Source organism: Triturus cristatus, chromosome 2_2 (assembly GCF_964204655.1).
Source record: "Triturus cristatus chromosome 2_2, aTriCri1.1, whole genome shotgun sequence".
NCBI lineage: Eukaryota > Metazoa > Chordata > Amphibia > Caudata > Salamandridae > Triturus > Triturus cristatus.
The window spans coordinates 405,711,913-405,733,066 of NC_140582.1; positions in this window are offsets into that span (position 1 = coordinate 405,711,913).

Here is a 21,154-nt window from a genome sequence, read left to right on the forward strand (position 1 = left end):
AACTAACAATAACGTGCCGGAAACCTATGGTTTTTTCAGTGAATTTCAAAGGTTTTTAAAATGCTAATTTCTAACTATAACATGCCTGAAACCTATGGTTTTATCAGTGAATATATATATATTCAGATCGGACGAGTTGTATAGTGATATATATATATATATATATGTATTAACCAGGATATGATTCACGAATTCTCCGAAATAAATCCAGCGGCACACGAAGGACAAACACAATAAGACTTTATTGTGTCAAACAAACAGAACTACGCGTTTCGGCAAAGCCTTTGTCAAGTTACTGACCTATGCCCAAATTCCCCTAGAAATACGGGTCACGGTTAATAGACATGAAAGAAAAACTTTTTAAGCGCCCTGTAAGGTTCAAAAGAAATTCATACATCGTAATAATAAATTGTTAACATTGACATTTAACATGTGCGATTGGAATTCATTATCCTGAGAATGCGATAGAAATCAGACATATAAATTTAAATATTTAAATGCTTGAATATTTGAATATTTGAATATTTTAAATGGGGTAATGTACCCAATGTATCAGCCAATTAATTCAGGCAATACCTCTATCGCATAAGCAACACAAAAAATATATATAGCACATAAAGTCATGTAACGGATGGACAACATAAGTATCATAATATAATACATTTCAAGTGGAGTTGTGACCGTGGCTGGCACCGACGTCGCGAGGGAGGAGAGTGGTGATTTCACAGCAAACGTTTGAAAATATATATATATATATATATATATATCAAAAATGTACTCCATATGTGTGTGATGACCTTGACTCACACAATCCTCGTTTGATTACAAGATATTACTGTCAAATGGAGTGTTTCACCATTCCACCTGTATAAGATACAATAAGCACAGAGAGAGAGTCTAAAATTAAAATCTCAGTGAATAGTGCCTCCAAAAGTGAATATAAAAACAATGCCAGAAGCAGCACAGCTGATAATTAAATTTTCATACATATAACAAAGTACTACAGGATTGATAACAGACCTTTGCAGTTAACTATTCTCCTAAAAAAGCAAGCAAACTTCTCATTGGAGTTCAAATCATTTGGCATCTTTGTGTATCCAGTATATACCTGCATTCCAACTGCCGCAATTTACATATTCTATCTCCCCCTCTCACTGTCTGGGCAATGCAATCGATGACATAGAACCAAAGCAAATTTCTATTGTTCTTTTGAAGTTCTTCGAAATTGCGTGCTACTGGATAATGTTTGTCCTTATTTTGAATGGCAATCATGTGCTCCTGAATGCACTTTTTGGCTGGGAACATAGTATTTCCTATGTAAGAATTTTGGCAGGGGCAGGTCATGACGTAAACACAATGATCCGCAAGGCAAGTCAGATGTTTATCATTCAATCTGGAGTATTCAGTAACAGGAAAGAAAACTTTTTTAACATTTAACTGTACTTACATGCTCTGCATGTCATACATGTGTAAAAACCATGTATCGTGTCACTTCTAGATTTGGTGTGGGTTACTTCATTTCAACACAGCTTATCACTGAGGGAGTTACTTTTTCTGTATGTTACATAGGGGTGATGTCCCAGAGTAGCAACCAAACTAGATTCTGTCTGTAACACATCCCAATGCTTTGTGAGACTTTTCTTGATGTCCTGTGACCTAATATTGTATTTAGTGATAAACCTAATGCAGGTGTCTTCAGTTTTTCAGTTGAACACTTAGGAGCAGGTGCTTTTTTTTGACTCACTATGGAGATCTTACTAAGCGCAGTCGCTATATCTGCTCTTTTATAGCCGCGCACAATGACTCTTGATGACATACCATCACATTCTTCTAAAAAATCAACATCAGATGTACAGTTCTACAAGCCCATAGGAATTCGCCATAAGGAATGCTCTTCATCAGTTGTTGGGGATGATGACTATCCACATGCAAGACTGTGTTACCAGCTGTAAATTTCTGAAACAACTTAGATGTTAGTTTGTTGTTATCGACTTGGATCTGTATGTCAAGGAAATCAATCATGTTCTCATTTATTTTACCTTCAAATATGAGATTGCAGTCATTGGTGTTCAAATGGGCAATGAAATCCCTAGCTTCATGCTCACTACCCCTCCAGATAATAAAGAGGTCATCTATATAGCGCAACCTCATCTTCACATGGTCGCCATATTGTGAGCAGTGGTTAGGCACCTGCTGCTCCTACCATCCCATCAAAGGATTGGCATAACTGGGAGCAAAACAGGTACCCATCGCAGTACCTTGTGTTTGTCGAAAGAATTGTTCATTGAAAATAAAAATATTATTTTTGAGACAAAACTTAATCATGGACAGTAACATCTCTGTGTGTTGGAAATACAAGATCTACCGTAACTTCAGAAAGTGCCTGCAGGCCTGTAATCCATCTATGTGTCTAATGGATGTGTATAAGCTACATATATCCAGAGTCATGACTAAGAGGCCATCTTCCCATTCCACATTTCTTATGTTAAAAATCCTTACTGTCTTGTAAGTGTGAAAGTTATGTCTGCACATATGAACGTAAGGCATAATCTATGGGTCTCTCAGGTGGTTTGAGGGCATTTATGTGGAATTTTGGAAGTAAATACAACACTTTGGGAAACTTTTCAAGGGAACGCATAATCATCCCATTCAAGGAGACCTCTCTTTCCCCACCCAGATAACATCTCATGATACTTGATATCGAATTTTCAATCATTTCTTTGGAAACTTCCACATAGCAGGCAGAATTGCTCAACTGCTGTCTGCCCTCACTAATGAAATCCTCAATATTCTGGATCACTACATTTCCTCCCTTATCTGACTGATGAATCACTATGTCATAATCATCCTGTAGACTTTTCAGAATGAGCCTTTCTTTTTTAGTAAGATTGTCATATTTCCAACATAATTTTCTGGCTAAACATTTCAGATCTTTCACAGTCAGGGCCTCAAAAGTATCAATAGCACAGGGAGGAAGTGTAGGATTAAAAGTAGATTTAGGTCTAAAAACTTTTGGGCAACTATCATCAGTAGAAAACCGCAGTATAGCAGGATCACCAGGTACAAGATCTGAATCATCCACATTTAGTTCTGTCAAAATAAGTAAAGTGTCCATATCCTTAATAGTTAAGGCCCGAGGTGTACATTTTCCCATATTTTTAGGTATGGTCCCTGTTTTCACTTTCAAATTGTGCCATTTACAAAGTTTCAATTTTCTAGTAAAATGGTACAAATCAATTCTACTTTGTGAATAGTTAAATGGAGTGGTGGGGCAAAATGATAAACCATATATCAAAACTCTAGTCTCAGTATCACTCAAAATATGATTAGATAAGTTTACCACATTCATTTTCATCGTCCTCTATGTGTCCCCTAGTTTCCACCCCTACTGGGCTATAAAACATCCACAGATGCGTTCTGCCTCTTGCCGTCATCAGTGCGGAAAAGCCGTCAATAAAACCACTTAGTCATTTAAACGGTTCTGCCATATGGTTGGTGGATCCATGGCCAATGAAAGCCCAGCAATAGGGCATCACCGTTTTCATTATTTATTGCCTAATGCAATGCCTATGGTGCTCCTATCACTAAAAATGTTAATTGACAGAGGTTATAACTCTGCCTGTACATCCCCTCGCCTGCCGCTGGATTAAAAACTAAAACACTGTGAGTGTCCCACATATGGTGAAGCACTCTAGCTTTGTATAAGCCACAACCTGACTAGGTCAACAGAGTCTGTAAATGGCGGTTCAGCACCCAAATTGAATCCAAAACACAGTATTCCACCTGGGGCCAGCTGAACTCACAGTGGGTGCAACCGGTAAGCGGTGGTGGAAACCACTTATGAAACAGCAAAAACAAGGAGTTCATGATACTCCCAAGGTCCGGTGCACTCATGGGGTATGTGTCGGCTATAAAACATCCGCAGATGCGTTTCTGGTTCTTGCCGTCATCAGTGTGGAAAAGCCGTCAATAAAACAACAAAGTCTTTTAAACGATTCTGCCATATGGTTGATGGATCCTTGGCCAATGAAGGGCCGGCAATAGGGCGTCACCATTTTCATTATATGTTAATTGGCAGCTGTTATAACTGTGCCTGTACATCCTCTCGCCTGCCACTGTATTATATATATATATTCACTGAAAAAACCATAGGTTTCAGGGAGGTTATAGTTAGTTGGACATTTCACTCGTACAAAACCATAGAAATTTGGCCATTATAGTTAGTTCAGCTAACTATAACTCACGCCCCCGCGATGCACTGCTGATGATGTCACATATTACATCATTCATGACATGGTCAGTGGCATCACTGATGAAATCACTGATGACATCTTAAATGACATCACTGATGACATCACTGATGACATCATCCACGTGAAAATCTGATGCACCTCCTTATACTCTAATATAACATTGTATACACCCACTGTAAAATAAAGACTTCTCCCGAAAGCTTGTGATATTCTAATTTGTTTCCATGTTCAACAGGTAGCATTAGTAAGCGATGTAATGTAATTCCTTTATTGTTGTGTGCTGCTAACCCAGTTGGAGCGGTTACAACACAAGATAAATGTGATTCAGTGGTTTTCTGCAGATAACTGGTCACAACTTTAAGAAACTTTTTCCTGTACCAGCTTGAGCACTGATATACATTTGAATAGGTTTAAAAGATGTGCATGTGCATTCTTTTTTTTCATGTTATCTCACTTGCTGATTTATTTATTTCTGTTCAAAATTTAGTTGTTCTTCCAAGTTTCCTAAGTCCATATTATCATGTTGAGCTTGATGCATTGCTGTTTCCACTTCACTCATGGCGATTGCTGCTTCATTTTCAAGAATTGGTTGTCCTAGTGGATCTTGAATCAGTGGAGCAGAACTTTGACTGTCTTGAGAACTGTCTCTAGCAATCTCAGCTGCAATAGTAGCTTCTTGATCAATTTCCTCATTCAACATTTTGAGATAATTTGGAAAAAGTGTGCATTCAATGCTATCTTTACATGCATTAAAAGAATCTTCATAGCACTGAAACTCTCCAAGTAATTCCAGTTCCGTACGCCAAGGTTTGAAGAGTTGCAGAAGTGCTATATAGTAAAATTCTCTTTTATCAGGAGTATCGCAACTCAGTTTAGTATGATTAATCAGATTTCCTTTACTATGTTTTACCAAACATCCTTCTGAACCAATCACTGCATATTTTACTTCATTTTGTTCTCTGTAATATTTCTCTTAAAACTGTAATATTGCAGCACTTCATAGAGACATATGTTTTCAAGATGAGGACTTCTATTTGGATAGTACATATCCAACATGTTTGTTTTAACAATATCTGTATTTGCTGGTTCATTTAATGCTAAATATTCGATTTCTTGTATAGATTTAAGTATTTGATTTTGTGTTCCAGCAAGACCCAGACTAATCCAAATTATTTCTCTTGACTTTGAATATAAACTTGTAGAGGACAACCGATCCGAACATTCATAGGATCCAATCTCTCGATGGGACAGCATCTTCAAACTAAAGCTGTGAAATTTCTTACTAAGACTCTTCTCGTGGGAAATTTCTTCTCACATTTCTTTCAACTCTGTCTTTTCTGATTTTGTTATGTATGACGTTACATACCGAGCAACAGCAATGGAATTATCCACAACATACTTGATATCCATACTAGCATTCCACATCGACAAAATAACTGGATTATAATCAACAGATATACTTTGATTGTTCACTTTTTTTTAAATTGTAAGTATTTTTGGGAGATTTTCTAGTGATGGTATGTTTCACTGCTGACATGCAACTGTTCACTCTTCCTTTGGAAATTACTGGACGTGGAAATCCAAAACGACATTTGGTATAAAACTTTTCCTTCAACTTGTATTTCCGTCGACAGTATTTGCCACATCGATGAGTTTGAAACCGTAACACTTGTTACCTTAAGGGGTTTTCTTCTCTTGTTTTTGGTATAGCACATGTCACATAGTCTTTAATAAAAGATAAAACAGTCTCATCTTAATCAGTTCCAAATTTGGGGGCATCCTTGATCCATAAAAGCATATGTATATGAGGAGCACAGCTAGCTTGACACTCCTTTCTCCAAAATAAATCAATAACTTCTCCAAGAGGAGAATTGTTTTTATTGCAGATAAAAGACAACATAGCTTGAAACCTATGATTATAATATCTGCACACATTTACAGGATCCAAGGAACACAGTTCTCCAGGTGTCTTGAATTCAATGTTTTTAATATTTGAATTTGCTTCTTGAAGAAATTCAAGTAAATCGTCCCATGCGTATTCAGCACAGTTTAGCGTAACAAAAAACGTAGGAGTTCCTAAGTTCCTTAACATGCATTTAAGTTCTCCATGACGACGATACCAATACTCATTAGTACCACGCTGACACGCCATCAAATTAATCCATTGAGATTCTAAATGATCATCTCTCTCATATACTTTGTCCATGAGTTCCTTTGCAGAAACATTTTTAAGATGAACTCCTGTTTTTAATATGTGGTTGACTGCATATGAAAGTCAAGACAAGTCACTTTCAAACAAAAGATGAAATATGTATGGGATATATTGTCGAAATCTTGGATCTTCTGAGAACAATTTTGTTGTCCGATATTCTGATGCGGGAATCTGTACTGGTCGTTCGTCATATCGTCCACCTTTTCCACTGGTGAAGAGCTGTGGAAAACAACGAGCTTCCAAACCTTTTTCCCAAACACTCATGGGAGTCCCCTTTGCTTTCTTCATTTGGAACAATTCAATAGTATTTCCCATCACTTCTTTGGAAGGTAAAGGATGTACACTATAATGTTCATAAATTTCTTCACTTTTGGACATGTCAATTTGGCCACTTGACATTTCGCTATCATCTCCTAAAACTATTTCTTCTTCTTCCACATACACATTGTTGTAGTAATCATTGTTTTTTATGAGATAGAACGTTGCCTTTTGCACTTTCCTGACATCTACTGATTCTTTCTATTTTCCGACTCTTCGTAGGAACACCATTAACTAAAATATCTACTGGTTCAGATTCCTCTTTCTCTACACCATTAGTTTCAATATTTTTCTTTACATCTAAAGGTAAATATACAACTCTTCCTTTTAATCCTCTCTGTAAATATGTGGGAGGCAACTTACCTGTTTTAGGCTCCATACGAACAATAGCCTGAAACGGGTGCACAGATTGAATCAGAATAGACTCATACTTGTTTAAATCTACCAGTTCCGGAGGAATAGCTACCAACTCTAGGGTATTATGTACAGCTCTAGCTGGCATTTTGTTATCCTCTAATTTGGTATAACAATATTTACAAATACGCTGATCACTACCTAAATCAAAGAAATCTTCTACGAACAAATAAGTTGCAAATTCCATTCACTTATCATTGTTTTCTTTTTCACTTTTTAAATATAGATCAACATTCCTAGTTTGATTTCTATAGTGAATTCATCGACAACAAATACAAACTTAGTTTGGACTTTCACAAGAAATTACCTTAAACTTCGTAATTTCTTCTTCAAACTTCTCAGTACTACTATCTTACACGTCTTCTTTAACACCTACTTCTATCAAACTCTCACTTTCTCTACACTCTTGTTCAGGACCAAAGTAACGAAATTCTATTTCATCACAAACTTTTTTTACATCTGATACTGACCCATGCAAAAGAGCACTGTTTAAATCACTTAAAATGATTGCTGGACTTTTTGCATAGTACAATCTTCTTACTAACCTCCGCATTTGAGAGTGATGAACTGCTAACACTCTAAAATGATGAAAAACACTTTTACACAGTTTTCTAGAAAGACAAGCCAGAGAATGTCCTTGAAAACCAGTATTTTTTCTCACTTTGCAAGGATCTAGTCCTTGCAGCATCTTAATCTTTTGTTTAACACTTTTTTTTACTATACTCTTGTAAGAAATTGCGTAAAATATCAATAGACTCCTGTCGTATACTACAAATACTACTGCAATTCCAAGTATACACTGGGGCTTTAGTACATCTCCCTAGAACTTCACCAGCTATCACTTCTTCTACATTTCTAGGAACCATCTTTTCTTTTTCAATTGGACAACCATTCTTCACTTCATAAGCACGACCACTGGTATCAACAGCGTGCACTAATGTATTGGTTTGAAAATAGCTCTCTTCATTAAAAAAAGGCTCTGACCTTGAACTGTGCTTCCATTTACCCAAAGAAAATCACAAAAGTTAGTTCTGGTTATTAGTCTCTTCTTTTTACTTTTGGCCTTCATAAAATGTATTGGCTTATCTAATGATCGAATTCTGTTTAAAACTAAAATGAATAATTTCCTTTTTAATTCAAAAGCCTTCTCAACAATAGTTTCAATCTGTTTCTTCTTTTTATAAGATGCTGATCTTTTTTTTTATATTTCTTGCCATCTTTTAATAAATTAAATACTACTCTGTTGTGAAACATTATTTTCCTTATTTCCTCAAATTGATTTTTTCTCCTTTTACCATAGATTGTTTTTTAAAAACGTGATTTCCCATTTCTCTTTTTTTCTTTTCATTCTTCTTTGGTGTTGAGGTATTCTTTCTACTTTCTACATTGTGCAAACAGTTTCTAGTCCTTGAAAATCTTTTTATAAATTCTTTTATTCTCTTACCGCAAGACTTTTTCTTTTTTCCCACATGTTGTAGTTGATCTAGTTCTTGCTATTGTCTTTTCTTCAAATAATAGTCTTTCTTCTGTTTTTTCCTCTTTACTGTTATTTTAGTCATGGTAAGTCTTTTTTAATGATTATAAAGAATATCTGTAAAAAAAAAAACATGTAATATGATTAATATAAATCTATAAAGTATGCCATTGTATTACTAAACAAAGACGTTCTACATAAAAACCATTTAAACACTTTATTTTGAAATCCCAATGCATTTACAGCAGTACACAGGTACTAACTGGATAATTGTAGGAGTGAATGAGTAGTGTTTATGTGTTTAGAGGACTGCATGGGCAGTGGATAGAGGATTTTAGTGCATGTATTAGAACCTGGGTCATTGCATGAGTACATGGATAGTGACTGGATACTTAGAGTGCTGCAAGGACAGTGAATGGTGAATTTATAAGTGCTTGGGTTTTGGTGCAGTGATTAGATAAGGACATGGTACTGGCTGGGTGATTGGAGGTGTGCACAGGGAGTGACAGTGTGATTGCTGGACTGCATGGGTACTACCTGGGTAATTGGAGGAGTGAATCAGTAGTGTGTAGGTGTTTAGAGGAGTTCATGGATAGTGCACGTATGATTGTAGCACTGCATATGTTAGTGCCTGGGTCATTGCATGACTACATGGATAGTAACTGGATACTTAGAGTGCTGCAAGGAGAGCGCATGGTGATTTTATAAGTGCTTTGGTTGTGGCAGAGTGATTGGATAAGGACATGGGACTGACTGCGTAATTAGAAGAGTGCATGGGTAGTAACAGGGAGGTTACTAAACTGTATAGGTAGCACTCAAAGGATTGTAGAAGTGCATGAGTTAGTGTCTGGGTAATTGCATGAGTACATGGGTACTGACTGAATAATTAGAGTACTGCAAGTAGAGTGCATGGTGAATTTATAAGTGCTTGGATTTTAGCACAGTGATTGGATAAGGACATGGGACTGGCTGGGTAATTGGGGTAGTGCATAGGTAGTAGTAGGGAGATTACTAACCTATATAGGTAGCAGTCAAAAGATTGTAGAAGTGCATGAGTTAGTGTCTGGGTCATTGCATGAGTACATGGGTACTGACTGGATGATTAGAGTACTGCAATGTGGGTGCATGGTGAATTTATAAGCGCTTGGGTATTGGCGGATTGATTGGATTAGTACATGGTAGTGGATAGGTGATTGGAGGAGTGCACAGGGAGTGACAGTGTGATTGCTGGACTGCATGGGTACTACCTGGGTAATTGGAGGAGTGAATCGGTAGTGCGTAAGTGTTTAGAGGACTTCATGGATAGTGCACGTATGATTGTAGCACTGCATATGTTAGTGCCTGGGTCATTGCATGACTACATGGATAGTAACTGGATACTTAGAGTGCTGCAAGGAGAGCGCATGGTGATTTTATAAGTGCTTTGGTTGTGGCAGAGTGATTGGATAAGGACATGGGACTGACTGCGTAATTAGAAGAGTGCATGGGTAGTAACAGGGAGGTTACTAAACTGTATAGGTAGCACTCAAAGGATTGTAGAAGTGCATGAGTTAGTGTCTGGGTAATTGCATGAGTACATGGGTACTGACTGAATAATTAGAGTACTGCAAGTAGAGTGCATGGTGAATTTATAAGTGCTTGGATTTTAGCACAGTGATTGGATAAGGACATGGGACTGGCTGGGTAATTGGGGTAGTGCATAGGTAGTAGTAGGGAGATTACTAACCTATATAGGTAGCAGTCAAAAGATTGTAGAAGTGCATGAGTTAGTGTCTGGGTCATTGCATGAGTACATGGGTACTGACTGGATGATTAGAGTACTGCAATGTGGGTGCATGGTGAATTTATAAGCGCTTGGGTATTGGCGGATTGATTGGATTAGTACATGGTAGTGGATAGGTGATTGGAGGAGTGCACAGGGAGTGACAGTGTGATTGCTGGACTGCATGGGTACTACCTGGGTAATTGGAGGAGTGAATCGGTAGTGCGTAAGTGGTTAGAGGACTGCATGGATAGTAGCGCACATGTGATTCTAGCATTGCATGCGTTAGTGCCTGGGTCATTGCATGAGTACATGGATAGTGATTGGATACTCAGAGTGCTGCAAGGACAGTGCATGGTGAATTTATAAGTGCTTGGGTTTTGGCATAGTGATTGGTTAAGGACATGGGACTGGCTGGGTAATTGGAGGAGTATATAGGTAGTAACAAGGAGATTGCTAAACTGTATAGGTGGCACTCAAAGGATTGTAGAAGTGCATGCGTTAGTGTCTGGGTCATTGCATGACTACATGGATAGTGACTGGATAGAGTGCTGCAAAGAGAGTGCAAGGTGAATTTATAAGTGCTTGGATATTGGCAGAGTGATTGGATTAGCACATGGTACTGGCTGGGTGATTGGAGGAGTGCACGGGGAATGACAGTGTGATTGCTGGACTGCATGGGTACTACTTGGTTAAAAGTGAATTAGCAGTGTGTAGGTGTTTAGAGAAGTGCATGGAGAGTGCACATGTGATTGTAGCACCGCATATGTTAGTGCCTGGGTCACTGTATGAGTACATGGATAGTGTTTGGATACTTAGAGTGCTGCAAGGAGAGCGCATGGTGATTGTATAAGTACTTGGGTTTTGGCAGAGTGATTGGATAAGGATATGGGACTAGCTGGGTGATTGGAGGTGTGCTTAGGTAGTAATAGGGAGATTACTGAACTTCATATGTAGTGCTCAAGGGATTGCATAAGTGCATGAGTTAGTGGCTGGGTCATTCCAGGAGTACACTAAGTATACATGCAACTATATAAATAGTATCTGAACACATAGATAACTCATTACATACTATCTAGTCAAGTAACTAAGTGCAACATGCCACAAATGGTATTATGGTGGTTTATTTTTGAGTTACATCTTGACCATTCAATCCACAAATATGCGACATCTTTAAACTATACCTAACAACAGACTTAAGAAAGAAGAGAAATTAACAACACATTTAGTGATCTTTTTTAAAACCACATATATCTTCGGCTTTGTATATAAAATTATGTGGCATCCTTCAACTATACCTTTACTTAAACTACAAAAAGAAACCTAATTAACAGTACCTTATTACACCTGTCTATCTTTAATTATATGCCATAATTTAACGTTACCTTCTCTCCAAATTAATAACAGAAACTTAATTAATAACACCTTATATGATCATCTTTCAAACACCACAGTTGTGCTGCATCTTTACCAAAGTATCTATAACTATGCAGTATCATTAAACTATACCTTTGTAGAGAGAAGAAAAAATGATGCCTAATAAACAACACCTTATATGAGCATCTTTCAAAATACACATTTGTACTGCATCTTCAACCAACTATCTAAAAATATGAATCATCATTCAGCTATACCTTTGAACAGACTTAAAATAATATATATTATTGTCGAGACTGTTTTTTAAACAAACTTCAAGTACAATGAAACTAATTCCAATATACATCTCTACATTTAATAACATATTTCACACAACACAGTTTTAGAATAATGTCAAATCTTTTTTAAATAAACATCAAAAATATTTAACTCACCTCGCAAATATATCTTTGGAATGACAAATCTCACACACTCAGACAGGATTTTCTTTTACACACAGTCAATATAAATCACCAGACTCAGCAAGGTAAAACCAGCAATGGCAAGATTTCCCTCTCTTTTTCCATACAAATACACAAAAGCAACAAATGACATTGCTTCCCAGAGTTTTTCAAATTGTAAAACAGAATTCCATTGGTCACAGATAATAACCCTTATCAACTAACTTCTTCACCCCTTCTGCTTAATGTCAGTTTCCATAGCAACAGGTCATGCAACATTCAACTAAACTCACAGGTCACAAGTTCACCACAAAATGTTGCAAATGAGAACAGCAGTTGTGGTTGGCATTGCAAAACATGACCTTATCCTTTCTGCTGTACCTTTCAAACATTTTTTACTAACCAATAATAGACTTGCTTTTTAAACATAAATGTAAAATGCACCCTATTTTTGCATGTACAATGTTCTGAAACAGCCAATCAAACTGCTAACATGCAGCTCCCCGTGTGGAAAAGCAATCTGCTTCGGATTTTGAAAGCAAGGGCAGGAAACCTGCTCTCGCTTCCAAAACCAAAGCAGTGTTTGCTATGACAGAGCGGTCATAGCAAACAGCAGTGTCCAGGGGATGGGCACCCCGGGACACTGCAGGAGCCCGCCCTGGGGGGTGGCAGTCCCCATGGCCATGGAGGGCTCCTGGAGGGGGGGCGTGGCCCCCCTCCCTTTATTTACATAGCCACGGGGAGGTGGTGGTACCCGAGCTTGGGGGTCCATAACTGACCCCCTCATTTGCATTATTAGTGCCCCGGAGAGGTGGTGGTCCCTGGGGTGTGTGGGGGGCTCGAGCCCCCCCACACAGGTTTACATTTTTTTAATAAAACCCCGGGTGTGGCGGTCGCCGGGGCTTGGGGGGCCTTGGAGGCCCCCCACAGATTAATTAAAAAGAAGCGGTGGTGGTCCCAGCAGGCCCCCACAATTATGAATAGGGCAATGCCCCAGGACCTAGTCCACCCGGGGGCCTCATTTAAATCAAGCCCGCATTTTATTTTATTTTAATTTCAGTGGACTTCGCAACCCCATTGTGCTTTCCACCAAAATTATTTATAAAAAAATGTTTTGGCCCTGGGGGTGCTTGTGGGACCCCCTGAACAGGCCTAAAAGGTCAGAATGTTTCTACCCTGCACCCGTTTCTTGTTTTAAAACATTTATTTTACTGTTTTATTGTGACTCGGTTCTACCGAGTCGTAAAATGGCTGCCAACAGTACCCAGTTTGGAGTGTTGGTAGCCAATCACAGTGAAGCTCATGCTCGGGAGGGTTCGCGAATCTACCGCTGCCCCAGATAGTGAAACTTTTTCTTTTTCTAATTTCTCAGGAACTACCAAACAGATTTACATCATTTAACAAAAAAGACTCTTTCTGAACCAAGGGCTACCTTTTTGCCCAATTTGGTGTAATGCCGTTGAGCAGTTTGGGCTGTATCCATGTCTAAAGTTTCTCATGGAAAATAACATGGGGAAAACGCATTATGGGCCTCCCCTTTTTTTCGGCCACCGCTTGACAGATCACCCCGAAACTTTCAAGACAGGAGCTGACCAGAGCACCCCACTAGTTTAGAAAATTTCACGAAGATTCGTCAACCGGCGCCAAAGTTATTGGGAAAAGAAAAAACTATTTTCCTATGGAAACTAGGTCCTAACTATAACTACCTACTAGCGACCACCAGTAGGTAAAATGTATATATATATATATATATATATATATATATATAAATATGCATGTATATATATATATAGTATGTATTGTTGTGCATGGAAACTTTTGGGGGATCCGTCAAGTGGGGGCAGAGAAAAAGGGTGGGGGGCAAGAAAGTGTTTCCATTTTTAATTCCCATAGATACTTTAGGCATGGCGATAGCCCGAATGCTGAATAGAATTATCCCAAATTTGGCAGAAAGCTAGATTTTGGTCTGCAGACTGTGCTTTTTGTTATTTGGTGTAAATCCTTTCAGTAGTTGCTGAGAAATTTTAGGATATCCAAATTTGGATATCTACAATTGTGGACAATAGTGACGAATGGTGAATGAGCACACCAATAGGAATGCAGTGATTGTCAACCTGAGCAGAATATACGGCCACCATTTTAGTTTATCAGGAAAGTCCCTGGGGTTAAAATTAAATGGCAGAGCTTGATATAAGGGGTCAAGTTGCACGTGTTCTGTCCCCACAAGAGGGATATAAGGATCTTTTAGGGAGTCCACATGGGTTTCAATATGCCATTAAACAAGTATTTTTCATGTGCGATAGTCCTGAATTCACCACGTCCGTCAGCGCAGCCTACCTGTGTAATGCTGCAGCAAATTTGCGAACGTTGGTGATGAAATTTTAAAACAATTATATTCGCAGACACACCCAGACAATGATGCACCCACTCACACATCCAGTCAGAGAGTCATGCACCCACTCTGAGACTCAAGTGTACACTCACAAGCCCACTCAGGAATTAATCCACCCACTCACAGATTCACTTGAGTCTCACAGACCCATGCATAGACTTATGCACCCACTCACAAACCCATAGACAGACTCGTGCACCCTTGTACAAATCCACTCATAGACACACAAACCCACTCACAGGCCCACTAAGAGACTCACACATGCTTTCACAGACCCATTCAGAGGCCCATGAACCCACAGACAGACCTACTCAGACACTCACGCACCCACTAACAGACTCATAGAAAGACTCATACGCCCACTCAGATATCCGCTCAAATGCTTACACACCCACTCACAGACACACTCAGAGACTCATGCACTTGCTTACAGATCTACTCAGAGACTCACGCATCTACTCACTGACCCACTCAAACACTCATGCACCCACTGACATACCTACAACGAGACTCATGCACCCACTCAGAGATCCACTCAGATACTTAGGCACCCACTCACAGACCCACTCAAAGACTCATGCACCTACTTACAGACCTACAGAGAGACTCATGCACCCTCTCAAAGACCCACTCACAGACCCATGCACCCACTCACAGACCCACTCAGACACTTACACACCCACTGGCATACCCACAGAGAGACTTATGCGCCCACTGAGAGATCCACCCAGAGATCCATGCACCTACTCACACACTCTCTTGATCACTCATGCACCCACTCACAGACCAACACAGAGAACTATGCACCCATTCAGAGATCCACTTAGAGACATGTCTACCCACTCACAGACCCACTCAGACACTCATGCACCTACTCACAGACCCACTCATATACTCACAGGTCTACTCAATGATGCACCCACTCTCGGTGTCCATCAGAGATCCAAGAACCCGCTAACAGACCCTCTCAGATACCCACTCAGACACTCACACAGTCATTCACAGATCCACTCAGAGACTTGTGCACCCATTCACATATCTACTCAGACACTCTTGCATCTACCCATGGACCCACACAGACCCATTGAGGCACTCACACACCCACTCAAGTACTCATGCACCCACTCACAGACCCCCTCAGGCTCTCACACCCCCCACACTCAGATACATACTCAGAGTCTCATACATGTTTTTCTAGAGTTATTTAGACAGTATTGTATCTGGTGGGATACTCAGAATAAATTATATAGTTATGAATTTTGTACACGGTGGTGGATGTTGAATGTCTGCTTTTGTTTTCCATATTCATGATGTCTTTGCGAATATCGTGACGGTGTCATGAATATAAAAAAAAATGAAAAAGAAGATATTTATATAAGGAAATGGGCCACAGCACAAGGCACAGTGAAAAATTGGATGTGGTGCCTGGCACATGGGAAATAGATATTTGGGGGGCACCACAGGTGCCCGCTGGCCTCATATGAGAGGCCCCTGGGGGACCAGGGCCCTGCTAGGGGTCTTCAAAGTCCCCTTCTGACAGCCTCTCTATGGTAGTCAGACCACCCTGGAAATGCTGTTGAAAAGGAACATCGTAATACCTACGTCAGTGCTTGCGGAGGTGCCGCCCCTATTGTAAGGATTACGATCCGACCGACGGCCCAACAGGCTCACTGAGCCTGTCAGATGCATCTGTCGGTCCCTCTGACCGCAGCAGTTGGTTTGACAGCATCCTAATGTGGTGGTCAGACCACTATGCTGGATGGCGGTCGGACCGCCACAAACAGCCTGTCAGTGGCAGTCCAACTGCCACCCTAATCAGGTCCATAGTTATTAACCCATTGAAACAAATGGCAAAGAGAGATACAGAGGAATACATACACAGGTGGTCCATTACACAGCTGTAATGTACAATAAAAAGTAGGCACTTACACAATGAGAAAGCATTTATTACTTTTCCAGAAGAAAGCACTCTAGTTCAGTGGACATATTTTTCCAAAACAGTACTCTCCTTCAAAAAAATAATGTTTTATTATAACACTACTGCTTATTTCAGAACAAGTAAACCTGAATGGGAAGCACTTACAAATATAAATAGAGCAGTTACCCCAAGTGAAACTCCACTTGAGTGCAAAGAAAATAATCCTCAATTCTTGGGTTTGGCAAATGCAAATGAAATACCTTTCCTCTACTGTTCTACAGCGAAAAATGATCTGTAAACTTGATAGAAGTGATTGCATTTTTTATCTATTTGAACACAATGTGAACTGGATGACTGTGATGAGTAGTTTCTTTATTGATGCGCCCTCGTAAGTTCATAATTCATTAACCCTGGGCTGACAACTACGCTTCGCCCACGTAGTGTACGTAGCGCTGCCTGCTTCGCAGTTTTCAAAGTAGGCGAAGCAGGCAGTGTCTACGCACACGCCAGGGTGCAAGAAATGTGCGGGCGTCCGCGCATGCGCATTTTTCAGAAAAGTTGGAAACCAGGAAGAGGGAGCCCCGGAGACGACGCGCTTCAGGTAAGTGGCTTTTAATTTTCTTCATTATAAATTAATGTTATCTTTTAAAAGGAGGGCGGGTGGGAGGCAGGTGGCATGTAGTGGGGCTACGCGAAGCGCGTAGTGTGCGTAGATTTGGGCACACTACGTGCTACTTCACATAGCCCCACTACGCCCACTACGCCCACCCTTATAACTCATAGGCTCACAGACACACACACTCACAGACACATAGTGCCATTCAGAGTCCCAGTCACAGACCCACAAAGAGACTCACACACCAACTCACAGACCCACTAAGCCACTAACCCACCAACTCACAGGCCCATAGCACTGCTCACAGATCCACACACAAACCCATAAAGCCACTCAGGGACGATATAGTTAGGCTCAAATCATACATGTATAAAACCACAGAAATTCAGCAGTTATAGTTACCTGAGCTAACTATAACTTATGCCTACGCAATGTACTGCTTATGACCTGACATATTACATCATCAGGGAAATGTACATGTTGGAAATTGCCCTTTTTGCAGAGTTATACCCGAACTCTTTGCTTCTTCCTCCTATTTTACCTGACCTGCTTTTGTTGGCTTTTGGTGTCTGGGCACTTTACCACTGCTAATCAGTGCTAAGTGCATGTGCTCTCTGTGTAAATTGTGACCGTGATTGGTTATCCATGATTGGCATATTTGATTTGCTGGTAAGTCCCCAGTAATTTGCACTGAGTGTGCCAGGGCCTGTAAATTAAATGCTACTAGTGGGCTATCTCGGACCTGCCTGCAGTGTCTGTGCACAGTTTTAAACTGTAGTGCTATGTCGACCTGGCAAGTGCACCCACTTGCCAGGCCCTGACCTTCCCTTTTCTTATATGTAAGGCATCCATCAGGTAGACCCAAGGTACCCCCATGGGCAGGGTGCTGTATAGGTGAAAGGTAGGACATGTACTGGTGTAGGTGACATGTCTTGATAGAGAAATACTGCCAATTTCATTTTTTACAATTGAAAGGCTATATGTTCAAGTATAACTTCCCATTGGGACAAGATAAAGGCACACAGTTTAGGCTCTCTGAATTCAGAATTTAATAGCACTAACCCTGGGCGTAGTTTGCGAAGTAGCGCTACGCGTAGCTACGCGAAGTGCACTTCGCACTAGGCGAGCTACACTTAGCTTCGCAAACTGTGTAGTGCACTGTGCAAGATGATGTTTGCACTGATTGCACAGTACTGGGATGCTTGTCTGCACTGTGCAATCAGTGCAAACTGCATCTTGCACAGTGCAAGTGGTCGTTTTCTGCCGCTCAAGTAGATTCCTACTCGAGCGGCAGCTTTCTCAACGCGGACTGGTAGTTTCTTATTGCGAGCGGTCGCGAGCATAAGCGACCACTCACAATGAGAAACCTGACCTCCCCACATTGAGAAGCTTGCCGGGAGGTTTATTTTCCACGCTCGCGATCAGCAACTTGATGTTGATGATCGCGAACGAGGAAAAAGTCTTGCAGGGATGACATTTTGCTTGCTAGCGGTCGCCAACTTGACGTTGAGGACCGCGAGCAAGCAAAAAATGACCGTATGGTGCACACATGACGTCCAAACCATACCATGCATGCATTGCATTGAAACCCGACACTACCGCCAAGGTGCAACAGGCACGGAAGAGGGAGTTGGATGCACCAAGAACACACAAAATGTGGTCCTATTGTTGCACCCAAATTCAAAAAATCTCCTATAATCATAGGCATAAACTATTACACTTCAAGTTTCTGCACAGGATGTATCTCACGCCATTAGATATTGCTTGAAGCAATACTTCTAGGACTGAGTGCTGCCTCAAGTGGTGCACTCCTAAGCTGCCTTTGCATATCTCACATGGACGTCCCCAATTGTCTCTGATTTCTGGGTCAAGTTATATTCACATATAGCGACGATGTTAGACAGCAGCATATGACCTGGCCCTGCGGTGACGCTCCTCGGATATACTGCTGACATACCCAAAGCATCACGTAGGCTTGCCTCAATATCCTTTTGATTAGCTAAGCACGAGCTTGCATTACACAGGGGGGACACAAAACCCTCATCACCCACTGCATGGCTTCAACAAATGGCTAATTGCAACAGATTGAGCATAGACTACGCTTCCCCTCAACCACAGGCAGCGCGCCCCATTGATATATGGCAATCCCTCCGCGATTACCTCCAGACACTGGATGGAACCCAGTGATCTGCACTGTAGCCCCCACTCAGGTGCCCTTCACGTCAGGCCCCCCATAGTATATTTACAGAAATGTACATTATATTGTGGTATACCCCCCGAACTGGTACCTGCCCCAGTAGAGTGAACCCCTTCCCAAACCATTGTCAGGCTTAACGTGTAGTTCCGGAAATGCATGTCTTGAAGTGATGGATCACCTGCAATTTGTACAACTTGTGTATTGATAACAATCTATGAGGCTCGTTGACATCTGCGCTTTCTTTTGGGGTTTTTTCTGTAATGCTATGTAATAAATACATGTTAAAAAATAAATTCAGAGATTTCCCACTTCAAGTCAATGGCTTCACCGAGACCTCCTCCAGCGGATATCAGATGTCTTGGTTCCCACTTCAGCCACAGCCTTTTGCCTTTCCCTGATTAAGATTTTTGACCTCCATTTCAGAAACTTAGTTCGAATATAAAACTTCTGATCAGGTCTGTTAGAAATTGGGGCTCTAGTTGGCAATGGCTTGCCCCTTTGTCCAAGTAGCGATCCTTCTTCCTAGTCAGGGTAAGGGAGATGCACTGCTCACCCCCTTGGTAGCTTGGCACAAGCAGACAGGCTTATCTCAGAGGCAGTTTGTAAAGCATTTGTGAACACATATAGTATAACAGTGAAAACACTACAAATGGACACCAAACCAGTTTAGAAAAATAAGTACTCTTTATCTAAACCAAACAAGACCAAAATGACAAAAATCCATAATACAGTAATAAAAATAAGACTTTCAAAAGGGTAGAAACAGTTCTGTTCAAAGCAAATTGCAGACACAACACTTTCAACACAAAGTACCTTGGATTTGTCAAAATCAAAAGCAAGAACAGCCGCAGGGAAGGTGATGCGTCGGTTCCTTATGCACAGGGAAGGTGATGAGTGAGTTCCTTACTCCAGCGGAGTTGATGCATCGGTTTCTTACTGCCACGCAGGGGACAAGATGCATCGGTTCTTTACTGAAGGGGAGGTGATGCGTTTGTTTCTTTCTGTGGGGGGAGGTGATGGGTCGGTTTCTTACTGCGGCCTCAGAGTCCTTGTAGATTTGGCATCCCGGTGGGATTCATGAGAATCGGGGATGCATTGGTTCTTGATGCGGCGGTGGTGACAGCCACGGTCCCACGATGCGTTGATTCTTGCAGCCGCATAGCAGGGTCTGCGTCGGAATCCGTGTGGTGATCTCGGCCCTCGTAGATCAGTGCACTTGATGCGGTGTGATTTCTCGAGCCGCGGGCAGGCGCTGGGTGAGTTTTTTCAGTGATGCATAGGAAACAGGTATGGATGCGTCATGCTTCTCCTTGTTACATTATTTGTCCAGCTCCCAGCAGCCAGAACAACCTCCAGAGGCCCAGAACAGCTACAGGCACCTCTGGGCAGGTCAGAACTCTCAGCAAAGGAGTTCAGGGGAGCTGGGGGTGAAGTCTTTGTATCCCTGAGATTTCAAAACAGGAGGCAAGCTCTACTTCAAGCCCTTGGAGATCTTTCTCAAGCAGGGGACACAGCACACAGCAAAGTCCTTTCCTTGGCAGAAACAGCCACTGCAGACCAACCGCAGACAGCAAAAAGCAAAGGGGCAGTACTTCTCCTCAGTTTCTCCAGCTCTTCTCCATGAATTCCAGTAGTGATCCAAAAGACTGGGGCCTGGGCCCCTCTTTTTATAATACAAAACCCTTTGTTCTCTTAAGCAGAGAAGCTCTTTGCTTAGCCAAAACCAGTTCTATCCTCTATGGTGCAGCTTCCTGGCAGGAGGTGGAGACAGCATTGTCCTC